We start from the raw sequence: 13,011 nt of genomic DNA, 5'->3' as shown, positions 1-13,011 counted from the left end.
ACCTTAGCTCTTGAATGGATGACAATCTGCAAGCCTCTTTTTCTTCAAAATTATGCCCACCACTTGCAAGCTAGAACCCCTCTTATTTTGCACTAGAAAAATAAAAGGATTTTTCAATGAGAAGTATTTTCTTTCCTCAACAATTGAAGAAGAAAAATTGGGAGAATTTTTGAGTAAAATTTCGGCCAAGTGAAGTTGGAGTGAAGTGGAGGATGGGTTGTCTTGGTTGTGGAAAAAGCAAAAGCAAAAAGTTGCATGTGCATTCCATGCATGCCATGGACTCAAAAGTTATCTCCAACCCTTCACCTCTCTAGCATGCTTTTTAAGTGGGCTTGTAACATGTACAAAGCCCATGGACTTTATTTAAATGTCTCAAACACATTTGAGTCCATTTAAAACTTTACTTGATTTTACTCAAACCCACTAGTTTAATAATTAATTCTAATTGGGCTCTACAAGGCACAATATTGTTTAGTTAATCCAACAATTGAATTAATTTAATTATTTGGACTCTACTATATCCACTAGTGTTTAATTAATTCAACACTTGAATTAATTTAATTTAGTCCATAATAATGTTTATGAAAATCACAATTTCTAAATACATTATTTGTTTGGCCAACTTTTAATCTACGAACACTTCCTCAAATTAAAAGTTACATTCTCCTTATAGAAGTCATACTTCTATTTATTTACGCTTATAAACTCCTTTATAATCCGTTTAATATATTGAACTATTTAACTTCTCAACGGGATCTAGAAAGCTAATACTTGTGTGGCCCTCAATGGTTCATTGATATAACTAGCCGTAGGTTCACATCTCCATGTGATTTGGACTAAACATGTCTTTATATGAGCATACTCCAATTGCTCCATTATTAATTATCAACTCCTTGATAACAAGAACGTTAGAACTCAAGTATGATAGTATCCAACCAATCATGTTAAACGCCTAGCAGCATCGCTTACAAGATTCCCTAGGTATCAAATGATAGTGTCTACAAGAACATTCAATGATGGTTAGCGTACATTACGGTCCCTTCAACTCATATATCCCGAACAATTCGACAACCATTGGTATATCGAGAGTTATCAATGAATCGATACTATGTGTCATGTCATAGTTGCATCGATGGTGTAATCTAAGAAACCTCTTTCTTAATTACAACCATACTCTGATCAGAGATTTCAAACTACATACACATGAGATCACATAGGATATCCATACCCAAAGGAAAGCGTTAAATCCCCGACCACAATGCATCGACTCCTATATGTTTCGACAAAACACCAACCTTGCCACCTAATGACCCCATGAGAGTCGGTAAATAAGTCAAAGTGTAATGCTAGCTCATAGAGTCACAATGTCGTCCTGGGTCATAAGGACTAATGGTGTACAACCATAAACTAGGACGTTTCCACTCGATAAGTGAGAACCACTTGGAAAGTCCTTTATGGAGGGTTGTTCAGTGCACTCTACCAGGAGCACCTATCTGTATGCTCGGACATCACAATGTCCCCTACCAATGAAACATGGTACTCTCATCGCAGATACTAGTCTCGAACTCGAGCGCCTATATCCTTCTCAGCGGCGGCTGAATCAACTAGGAACTGTTTAGAATATTCAATATTGCAAATATGAGTTTCATGATACTAATCATATGAGCATCTCATATTCTTTCTGCTATTTGTATATTCAAGGACTTTATCTATGCAACTAGCATGAGTATACAGACAAAGAAGTGCCAAAACAATAATTTCAAATATGATTAAAATAAAGACTGTTTATACATAGAGTTTCATTGTGAACACTCGGCCAACATTTGGCTCAACGTGCACCTACTCTAACAATCTCCCACTTGCACTAGATCCAACTACCCATATGCTTCAAACCCATTGACTCGCGATGCTTCTCGAATAATTGTCCAGGTAAAGGCTTAGTTAGCGGATCAGCAACATTATCTGCGGAGCTGACTTTTTCAATCGAGACATCTCATCTTTCCATAATCTCTCGGAGGATGTGGTACTTTCTCAATACATGTTTGGACTTCTGATGAGACCTTGGCTCCTTTGCTTGAGAAATGGCTCCCGTGTTGTCACAAAACACCGGGACAGGAGCAACTCCAATAGGAATGACGCCCAACTCTTGGACGAAATTCCTTATCCAAACAGCCTCCTTTGCTGCAGCTGATGCAGCAATGTATTCTGCCTCAGTGGTGGAATCCGCTGTACTGTCTTGCTTGGAAATCTTCCAAGAGACAGCAGCATCATTGAGCATGAATATGAACCCAGAGGTTGATTTCGAGTCATCGATATCGCTATGGACGCTAGAGTTGGTATAGCCTTCCAATTTCAGTTCTCCACCCCCATAGACCAAGAACAATTTATTGGTCCTTCTCAAATACTTAAGGATGTCTTTCACAGCTTTCCAATGTGGAAGACCAGGGTTCGATGGATATCTACTCACTACACTTAGTGCGAAAGCCACGTCAGTATGTGTAGATATCATCCCATACATGATGCTACCAATCGCAGATGCATACGAAATGCGTGTCATCGTCGCTATCTCTGCATCAGTCTTGGGAGACATAGACTTGGATAGAGAAATGCCATGACACATTGGTAGATGTCCTATCTTGGACTCATCCATCGAGAACCTCTTCACGATGGTATCAATTTATGTGGACTGGGTGAGACCAAGAAATCTTCTTGATCTAACTCTATTGATCTGTATTCCCAATACAAAAGACGCTTTACCCAAGTCCTGCATCGAGAACTTACTTGCTAACCATATTTTAGTTGATTGCAACATTTCTACATCATTCCCAGTGAGTAGAATGTCATCAACATAAAGCACCAGGAATGTCACAGCACTCCCACTGACCTTCTTATACACACAGGGTTCCTCAGGATTCTTAGTAAAACAAAATCTTAGATTTTACTATCGAATCTAAGGTTCCAACTCCTAGATGCCTGCTTTAGACCATAAATAGATCTCTGAAGTTTGCATACCATATGCTCACTTTCGACAGATGTAAACCCTTCAGGTTGAGACATGTAAATCTCTTCATTAATATCCCCATTAAGAAAGGCTATCTTGACATCCATATGCCATATCTCATAGTCGTACCATCCAGCTATGGCTAGCAATATCCTTATGGACTTGAACATTGCAACTGGAGAAAAGGTTTCCTCAAAGTCAACTCCTTGTATTTGAGTATATCCTTTTGCTACCAATCGTGCCTTGAAGGTCAATACCTTCCCATCCGCCCCAAGTTTCCTCTTCTAAATCCATTTACACCCTATGGGAACAATTCTCTCAGGTGGATCCACGAGATTCCACAATTGGTTCAAATGCATGGAATTCATCTCAAATTCCATTGCTTCAAGCCATTTGGATGAATTGACATCAAATAATGCTTCCTTGAAGGTCCTTGGATCACATCCATGGTTAGGCTCATCATGGTCCTCTTCAAAAAGCAGACCATACCTCATAGGTGGTCTCGAGACTCTCTCGGATCTTCTAGGAGCTTGTATCTCCTCTCTTGGCTCTTCGGGTGTGGGTTCTATAATTGTGGGTGTCTCTCGAACCTCTTCGAGTTCTATCATCTCCCCTTTTCTATCCAATAGAAATTCATTTTCTAAAAAGATTGCACTCCTAGAAACAAACACCTTTGTTTCTTGGGGATGATATAAATAGTATCCAACAGAATTCTTTGGATATCCCACAAAATAAAATAAAATGGATCGACTATCCAATTTATCTCCCACTACCTGCTTCACATAAGCAGGGCACCCCCATATTCGAAGATAAGAATATTTGGGAGGCTTACCCATCCATATCTCATATGGTGTCTTGTCAACTACCTTTGAATGGACATTGTTCAACAACAGTACCGTTGTCTCAAGTGCATATCCCCAAAAAGATGGCGGCAACTCCATGAACCCCATCATAGACCGAACCATGTCCATCAAAGTTCAGTTATGACGCTCTGAAAAACCATTCAACTGTGGTGTAGCGGGCGGAGTCCACTGCGAGAGAATCTCATTCTCCCTAAGATACTTTTGGAACTCGGCACTCAAGTACTCACCACCTCGATCCGATTGAAGTGTCTTGATGCTTCGTCCCAACTGTTTCTCTGCTTCACTTCTGAATTCTTTGAACCTTTCAAAGGCTTCAGACTAGTATTTCATCAAATACACATACCCATACCTCGAAATGTCATCGGTAAAGGTGATGAAGTAGGCATGTACATGCTTAGTGGTGATGCTAAGAGGACCACACACATCGGTATGGATCAAACCCAATAACCCTTTGGCTCGCTCCACAAGGCCCTTAAAGGGAATTTTGGTCATTTTTCCTTTTAGACAGGATTTGCAAGTCGTGATAGCATTAATATCAGACATATCAAACATGCCTACTCCCACTAGCTTGTTCATCCTTCTTAGGGAAATATGTCCTAATCGAGCATGCCACAATTGTGTCGAATTTAGAGTATTTTGTTTTCGCTTGTTTTTTGTTGTTATTGCTTAGACATTGTTTAGTGGAATATCTTTCAATTTTAAGGTGTACAGATCGTTTTCAAGTTCTCCAGTACAAATTAAACATTCATTCTTGTAAATGTTGCAAACACCTTTGCTAAATAAACAAGAAAATCCATCTTTATCAAGCATAGAAATAGAAATAATGTTGTTCAGCAAATCTGGTACAAACAAAACATCTCTCAAAATTAACTTAAAATCATTGTTCAAAAGCAAGTAAATATCTCCTATGGCCTTAGTAGCAACTCTTGCTCCATTTCCCATCCTCAAGAAGGTCTCACCTTTCCTAAGCCTCCTACTTCTTCCAATCACCTGCAAATCATTACAGAGATGTGAGCCACAGCCGGTATCCAATACCCAAGAAGTAGAGTTAATTGAAATGTTTACTTCAGTATAGATCATACCGTATCTAGAACTCTTCCGGACAAGATATTCCTTGCAGTTACGCCTCCAATGTCCAGGCTTCTTGCAGTGATGACAGATGTCAAAAGCCTTTTCAACCTTCACTGGTATGGCTGCCATAACGGGACTCAGAGATTACCTCTTCAAGGGCACGTTCTTCTTGGGACATTGGAAAGAACACTTCTTTCCCTTCCCATGTGGGCCAGTCTTCGCACCAGATGAAGAACCCACATAAAGAACCGACTTCTCTTTCTTGATAGTGGATTCAAACGTCCAAGCATATCCACCAACTCCTTAAGGGTCGGCTCCATCTTGTTCATGTTGAAGTTCACCACAAAAGGATCAAATGAGCTCGGCAGCGACAAAAGCAACACGTCGGTGGTCAACTCCGACGGCAACATCAGATCCATGCCAATGAACTTGTCCACAAGCTTAATCAACTTAAGGCTATGCTCATGGACCGAGGCCCCATCTCGCATGCGCAAAGTGATCACCTCCTTGACGGTAGCATGCCTAAGACGTCGAGTCTTCTCACCAAAGAGGTCCTTGAGATGCAAATGAATGTCAGCAGCACTCTTTGCATCCTCAAAACTCCTCTGCAGCTCATCATTTATAGAAGCCTGCATATAACACCTGGCTTTCAAGTCATGGTCACACCAATCCTTGTAAGTCTGCAATCCTCTGGAGTGCAGCTAGTCGGAGCCTCAACAGGGGACGACTCAGTTAGTGTATATGCTATCCTTTCCGAATTCAAGACGATCTTTAGGTTTCTTATCCAAGTGAGGTAACTAGGTCCGGTTAATATGTTTTTTTCGAGTATTGCAGATAATGGAATGGTAATCGAAGACATTGTCAAAAATTGTACTGAAAAGTAAAACAGATAAATGTTAATGACTATTTTAATATATTTAGTAAGATATAAAGTATGGACTTTTACTTTATAAATTTTCGCTCCTACTGTTTTGACATTTTTCACTACCTTCTAGTGAAAACGGGAAACTCTTTTCCTCAGAAGGTACGCAAGGTCCAATTAGCAAATTATGATCCCGAATAATATCAGCCAATCACAATTCCTAAAAAGTAGTTTCCAATTGCATCTGCATGCAACCCTCTACGTAAAATTTTGGCTCACGTTTGATTAGGACCCAATAATATGACGTCGTTCATCTTTACATGTCAAGCCTTAACCATCGATGTTGAACCTTAATGGACGGTCGCCATGAGTTCCCTCAATAATATGGGCCGAAATCATGGGAGTTCCACGTAGTTCACATCACCATGTCAATGGATGTCACAGCTTTCCGGCAGCAAGGGCCCCCCCAATAATATGAGCCGAGCCTCGAGCACGGGTAGCGTTCATCATGCACCCATTGTCGATGGAAGACTTGAAAATTATAAACAACTTTATAAGTCTCCTTTTCGGGCTTGATATTAATTTTGAATCTTATTCAAAATGAGGGTTTTTAATTTTGAAAGGTCTCATCATTAATTTTATTTAAAATATCGCCATGTTTGTTCGTATGTTTGTTGGATTCATGCAACTTTGTTATTATCATAATAATAACGTACATACTCATTATTTATAATATATCATGCATATATTATAAACAGTAAACAAAACAAGGATGATCAATCGTCCCAAAACTAATGGCCCGTGTGAGCTAAACACGGGCCTAGGTCCAATCCAAGGGAAATGCATGGGATGAAAATGCAACTATTATATTAGCCTCCAATATTTGCATGTCTTCGATCTTCATAATCATCAAGGCCACCATCTTCCAATCTTGATCTTTTACTATACTAATATTTACAAATAAATATCCATGGCAAATAGGGATACATCTCATGGGATGGGAACATGCCATAAACCAAGCCCACTTTAAATTTGATAATTATTACAATCATTCAACACAAAATACCCTAACATACACCTAGCAAATTATGCTTGGGCTTTTGATCATCCTTCATGCATAATATCACATATCATACACAATCCATTAATTATCACAATAATTAATTGATCCAATATTATATATCTTGATCCAATCACTAACCGCCACGTTTATAAACTAAATTAACAAAGTATACAAACTCCTTTGTCTACTTTCTAATTAATTTATTTATAACCAAATTTTTTGTAAATCACAATTTACTATAAATAATTAAAGTCCAACTTCAATTATTTATTTCACTGAATGTACAACTTTTGTGGATTTAAACTTAAGGGCCCAAAAAAATCAATTTTCACCAAAAAACATTTTGACCCATTTAAATTCACAAATTGTATTAGCTGTGGGGACCCGGGCTCTAACTCAATTCTTTTGGGATTTAATTGGATCTTTGTTCGAAAATGTGGGTCAAAATTTTGCTTTTAACATTAATTCGAATGTATAATAAAAGCATGACATATATTTATAATAATTAAACAACATCAGAAACATACAAGTCTGTCTAGTACAACGATACAACTAATGTTCGAATCTCAAATACAAGTAGTTTAGATCTAGACAAAAACTACTAGTAATCTGCTGCTACACCCGGCATCACCACGCTATCAACTCTCTCTTCCTCGTCGTGACCCTGATCCTGCCCCACCTGTTGCCATGCACACATACAGACACGACAACAGCCGGATAACTCCTGTGAGAACATATCCCAGTATAAAACATGGATGCATGCAATGTAATAATCATGTACAAAAGCATAGCATATATCAAGCAACATGGATGCAAATCTAAACATGTAGAAGAATACAAATCTGTATTCAACATTTAACTCTTGACTCGACTCATTTCTAATCTAGGGATCCCGGTGTGAATAAGACGGTCTGTTACCTACCCAACCACTCGGGGCAACGGTACGTCTTATTCCTAGACTTCGGTCAACTCTGTATCGAGGGTCTACACATATAGCAAATCTGCTCCTATGCGTCGATACACCGAAACGTCTAGTTTTGGCAAGTCTGCCAATATCTCCTATCTCAGGACTCGAATATAAATCAATAAACAAAACATTACATAATCAAATGTAATAACAATCTAGTATGTGATTTAGGGAAACTCGTATCAAGTCTGGATCGAGTTGTGCAATCCCGTGACCACATGAATTATACCTTTCTTGTCGCACTGTCTGTGTCATAGTCGAAGGCTTGAGTTCACAATAGCCAATACAATCTGAAATAGCATAATCGATGTGTACTCTATCAATATATATCTCAAGCAACTCAATATACAAGGCTACAATCGGTTTCAATACAATTTGACGGCATAACGACGTGATTCCTCAATACCGGCATCTCAACGACAATAAAATCAATCACCCTTAACTCATAATCCCATCAAAATACAATTGTATACTCTGTAATCTGTATAACCTTACATACTACAAGCTGGAAAATCGAAACAATATCGTACGATATCCAAACATCAATCCGATTGCAATCTACAATGCTCAACATATCAAGAACACATTCCTTCAATAAAATCATGACTTCTCCAACACATAAATATCGAGACATGCTGGAAATGAACAATACTTACATCCTTTCGTAGCCAACGATGCAAGGATCACTAATCTCTACTCGGAATTAAAATCGGAGCACTAACTAATTCAAAATCACAAGTTAAAGATCAAAAGAATGAAAGCTCCTCCCTCCAAGCTCTCTCGGTTCATGTACTGAATGGAAGAAGGAAATGAAGACACATATCATATATTGCATGCAGAGGGACGAGTGTTCATGTTTTTCAAACGACACGCACTACCGCGGGTGCGGTAGTATAAGGGCGCGGGTGCGCTGTGCTCTCGGCAGCAATGCATTTTCCTAAATGTCGATCACCGCGGGTGCGGCGCTTGCATCACCGCGGGTGCGGTCTTGCACGCACCGCGGGTGCGGTGTTGCTTCGCACATTTCCCTCAACTTTCTGTCACCTACACCGCGGGTGCGGTAGTCCTAGCACCGCAGGGGCGGTGTGGCTTCGGCCATGCTTGCTCAAACTCTCATTTTTCCTGTCATGCATTCTCCTCTTCAAGTCAACATCAATGACAACGGATAATTCTCGAGCCTTACATTTCTCCCCCTCTTAGACAAGAGTTCGTCCTCGAACTCATAAGCAAGTAATCATGCAAGTATATACAAAATTGTAAAATCAAAACGGGAAGAAAGACTCACGTCATAAGAATAGCTCGGAATGCCTCTGTCTCATCTCAGACTCTGTCTCCCAAGTTGCTTTCTCGATGCCATGACGACTCCATTGAACCTTCACAAGCGGAATGGTCTTGGTTCTAAGTTGTTTCTCTTTCCGATCAAGAATCTGTATCGGTCTTTCAATATAGCTCAGAGTCTGATCTAACTCGGCTTCGTCAGGCTGAATGACATGAGAACTATCTGGCATATATCTGCGTAACATCGATACATGAAAAACGTCATGTAAACCAGACAATGAAGGAGGAAGAGCAAGTCTGTAAGCTCGATCGCCAATCTTCTCAAGGATCTCATACGGACCAACGTATCTAGGAGACAACTTTCCTCGCTTGCCAAATCTGACAATGCCTCTGAAAGGTGAAATCTTCAAAAATACTCTGTCTCCCTGCTCAAATACTAACGGTCTGCGTCTGATATTGGCGTATTTCGCTTGCCTATCCTGTGCCGTCTTCATCTGCTTCTGAATGATCTTCACTTTCTCGATCATCTCACGAATCATATCAGGCCCTAACTCGGGTACCTCAGAGATATCATCCCAGTACAACGGAGATCTGCACTTCTTTCCGTATAAAGCTTCGAACGGTGCCATCTCAATGCTAGTCTGATAGCTGTTGTTGTATGAAAACTCACACAACGGCAATGAATCTTGCCAACTAGTACCAAAGTCTAGTACTACAGCTCTCAGCATGTCCTCTAAAGTCTGGATAGTCCGCTCTGATTGTCCGTCCGTCTGAGGATGATAAGCAGTGCTCAGGTGTAAAGTCGTACCCAAAGCCTGCTGCAGGCTGTACCAAAAGTGAGAAGTGAATCGTGGATCCCGATATGATACGATCGACTTCGGCACACCGTGTAATCTGACGACCTCTCTGATATACAATTCTGCCATCTGATCGTGTCGATAGGTCATTCTGTACGGAATAAAGCAAGCTGATTTGGTCAGTCTATCAATAATGACCCAAATCGAATCACAGCCCCGTGATGATCAAGGTAATTTCGTCACGAAGTCCATGGAAATGTGATCCCATTTCCATTCAGGAATAGACAAACTCTGAAGTAAACCCCCGGGCTTCTTTCTTTCTGCCTTCACCTGCTGGCAATTCAGACATCTAGACACAAATTCTGCAATATCTATCTTCATCTGTTTCCACCAGAATTGTGTCTTCAAGTCATTGTACATCTTCCTGCCACCAGGATGAATGCTAAACCGACTACAGTGTGCCTCTGACATGATCTGTCGTCTCAAATCTGAAACATCTGACACTACTAAGCGGTTATTCACATACAAAACAGAATCTCTAACCTGATACTCTGATATATGACCAGTCCTGACCATATCAATCGATTTCTGAACGCTCGGATCGATTCTCTGCGCTTCTTTGATCCTCAAAATCAGATCTGGCTCAATCTGAATCACAGCAAGTCGCAACGGTCTACTAACTATATCAAATGTCAACCCAGACAAGCAACAATCCTCTACTAAATTCGATACACCTACTGTCGATAAGGAAAGAGCACATACCTTTCGACTCAAAGCGTCTGCCGCTGCATTCGACTTTCCTGGATGGTACTTGATCTCGCAATCAAAGTCTTTCAGCAGATCAAGCCATCGTCGCTGCCTCATGTTCAACTCTGATTGAGAAAAGAGATACTTCAAGCTCTTATGATCGGAATAGATCTCAAATTTCTCGCCATACAGATAATGACGCCAGATCTTGAGTGCAAATACAATCGCCGCCAATTCAAGATCATGAATCGGGTAACGAGTCTCGTGTGGCTTCAACTGTCTAGAGGCGTACGCTATTACGTGCCCTCGTTGCATAAGAACACATCCTAACCCTCTGTGAGATGCGTCACAGTATACAACGAACTCACCTGTACCTGAACGAATCGTCAAGACAGGCGCACTGGTCAGCCTCTTCTTCAGCTCTACAAAACTACTCTCACACTCTTCTGACCACACGAATGGCATGTTCTTCTGTGTCAACTGGGTAATCGGCTTCGCTATACTGGAGAAATCTCGGATGAAACGTCGATAATACCCGGCTAGACCCATGAAACTGCGTATCTCAGGTACAGAAGTCGGTCTCGGCCAACTGATCACAGCCTCAACTTTACTCGGATCTACTGCAATACCATCTCCAGATATAATGTGACCCAAAAAGACAACCTGTTTCAGCCAGAATTCGCACTTGGACAATTTAGCATACAACTGCTCATTTCTCAAAGTCTTCAATACAATTCTCAGATGATCTGCATGTTCAGTCAGACTCTTCGAATACACCAAAATATCATCAATAAATACAATCACAAAATCATCTAAATATCTCTGAAAAATGCGGTTCATCAAACTCATAAACACCGCTGGTGCATTCGTCAAACCGAAAGGCATAACAATAAACTCGTAATGCCCATACCTGGTTCGGAATGCAGTCTTTGGAATATCAACGTCTCTAACTCGGAGCTGATGATACCCTGATCTCAAATCAATCTTCGAGTATACAGAAGATCCCTGTAACTGATCAAACAAATCGTCGATGCGCGGCAAAGGATACCTGTTCTTCACTGTTGCCTTGTTCAACTGTCTGTAATCAATACACAATCGCATCGAACCATCTTTCTTTCGAACGAATAGCACCGGAGCACCCCAAGGTGATACACTGGGTCTGATATATCCCTTGGACAAAAGATCTTCCAACTGTGCTTTCAACTCTTTCAGCTCTATCGGTGCCATCCTATACGGAGCTCTCGAGATAGGAACACTGCCTGGCACAAGATCAATGCTGAAATCAACCTCTCGAACTGGAGGCAACCCTGGAATCTCGTCAAGAAAAACATCTGCAAACTCGCAAACCACTGGCAGATCTGCCAATGCTGGGCTCGACTTCAGTAGATCTACTGAATATACGAGAAAGCCCTCTGCTCCTCTCTGAAGCAATCTACTCATAGTCAGAGCAGATACTAAGGGAATCCGAGATCTGGAACCCTTTCCGTAGAATTTCCACTCATCTGTCATCTCGGGTCTGAATCTGACAATTTTGTGGAAACAATCTACAGTGGCCCTGTACTTGGTTAACATATCTATGCCAACTATACAATCAAAATCAGCTAAACCAAGTACTACACAATCAAGATCGATCTCATGCCCTTTAAACTGAAGCATACAGTGTCTAACAGTAGTCACAGATATCAAACCACTTCCTAACGGAGAAGCTATAGGCACTACCGTAGACATCGACTCAACAGGCAATGAATGTCTCAATGCAAAATGTTCAGATATGAATGTATGAGATGCCCCTGTGTCTATCAACACATATGCAGGATAACCGCAAAGAAAACAGTTACCTGCAATGACGTCATCTGGTGCCTCCTGCGCCTGCTCCTCTGTCAGGGCAAACACCCTAGCCTGCTGTCGGGGAGGCTGACTCACCGTCTGACTACCTCCTGGTCTCTGCTGGGTCTGTGTGGAGGGTGGCTGAAAAGAGTGTACAGAAGATGCCTGTCTCTCCATCTGTGGCGCTGGTGCTGATGATCCTGTGCTCTGGAATCGTTGTGCACCTCTCTGGGGACAAACTCTGGCGAAGTGTCCCTGTTGCCTACAGATGTTGCAGCATCCCATAACTCCTTGACACTGCTCCGTCGCATGTCGTCCTCCACACGAGCTACAATATACGCCACTGTAATCTGAACCCTGACCTCTCTGTCGAGATCCACTCAAACTCGATGAACTACTCCCGGACTTCTTAAACTGTTTACCCTTAACTTTCAAAAATTCCTTCTTGCCACTACCACTAGCTCCACTGTCAAAACGAGGAGGAGGTGGTGGAAACTGTACGGTCGTGGACTGTGGCGGTCTCTGCCCCTGAACA

The sequence above is a fragment of the Primulina eburnea genome, chromosome 7 (assembly GCF_022965805.1).
Source record: "Primulina eburnea isolate SZY01 chromosome 7, ASM2296580v1, whole genome shotgun sequence".
Taxonomy (NCBI): Eukaryota; Viridiplantae; Streptophyta; class Magnoliopsida; order Lamiales; family Gesneriaceae; genus Primulina; species Primulina eburnea.
This window is presented reverse-complemented; position numbering follows the sequence as displayed.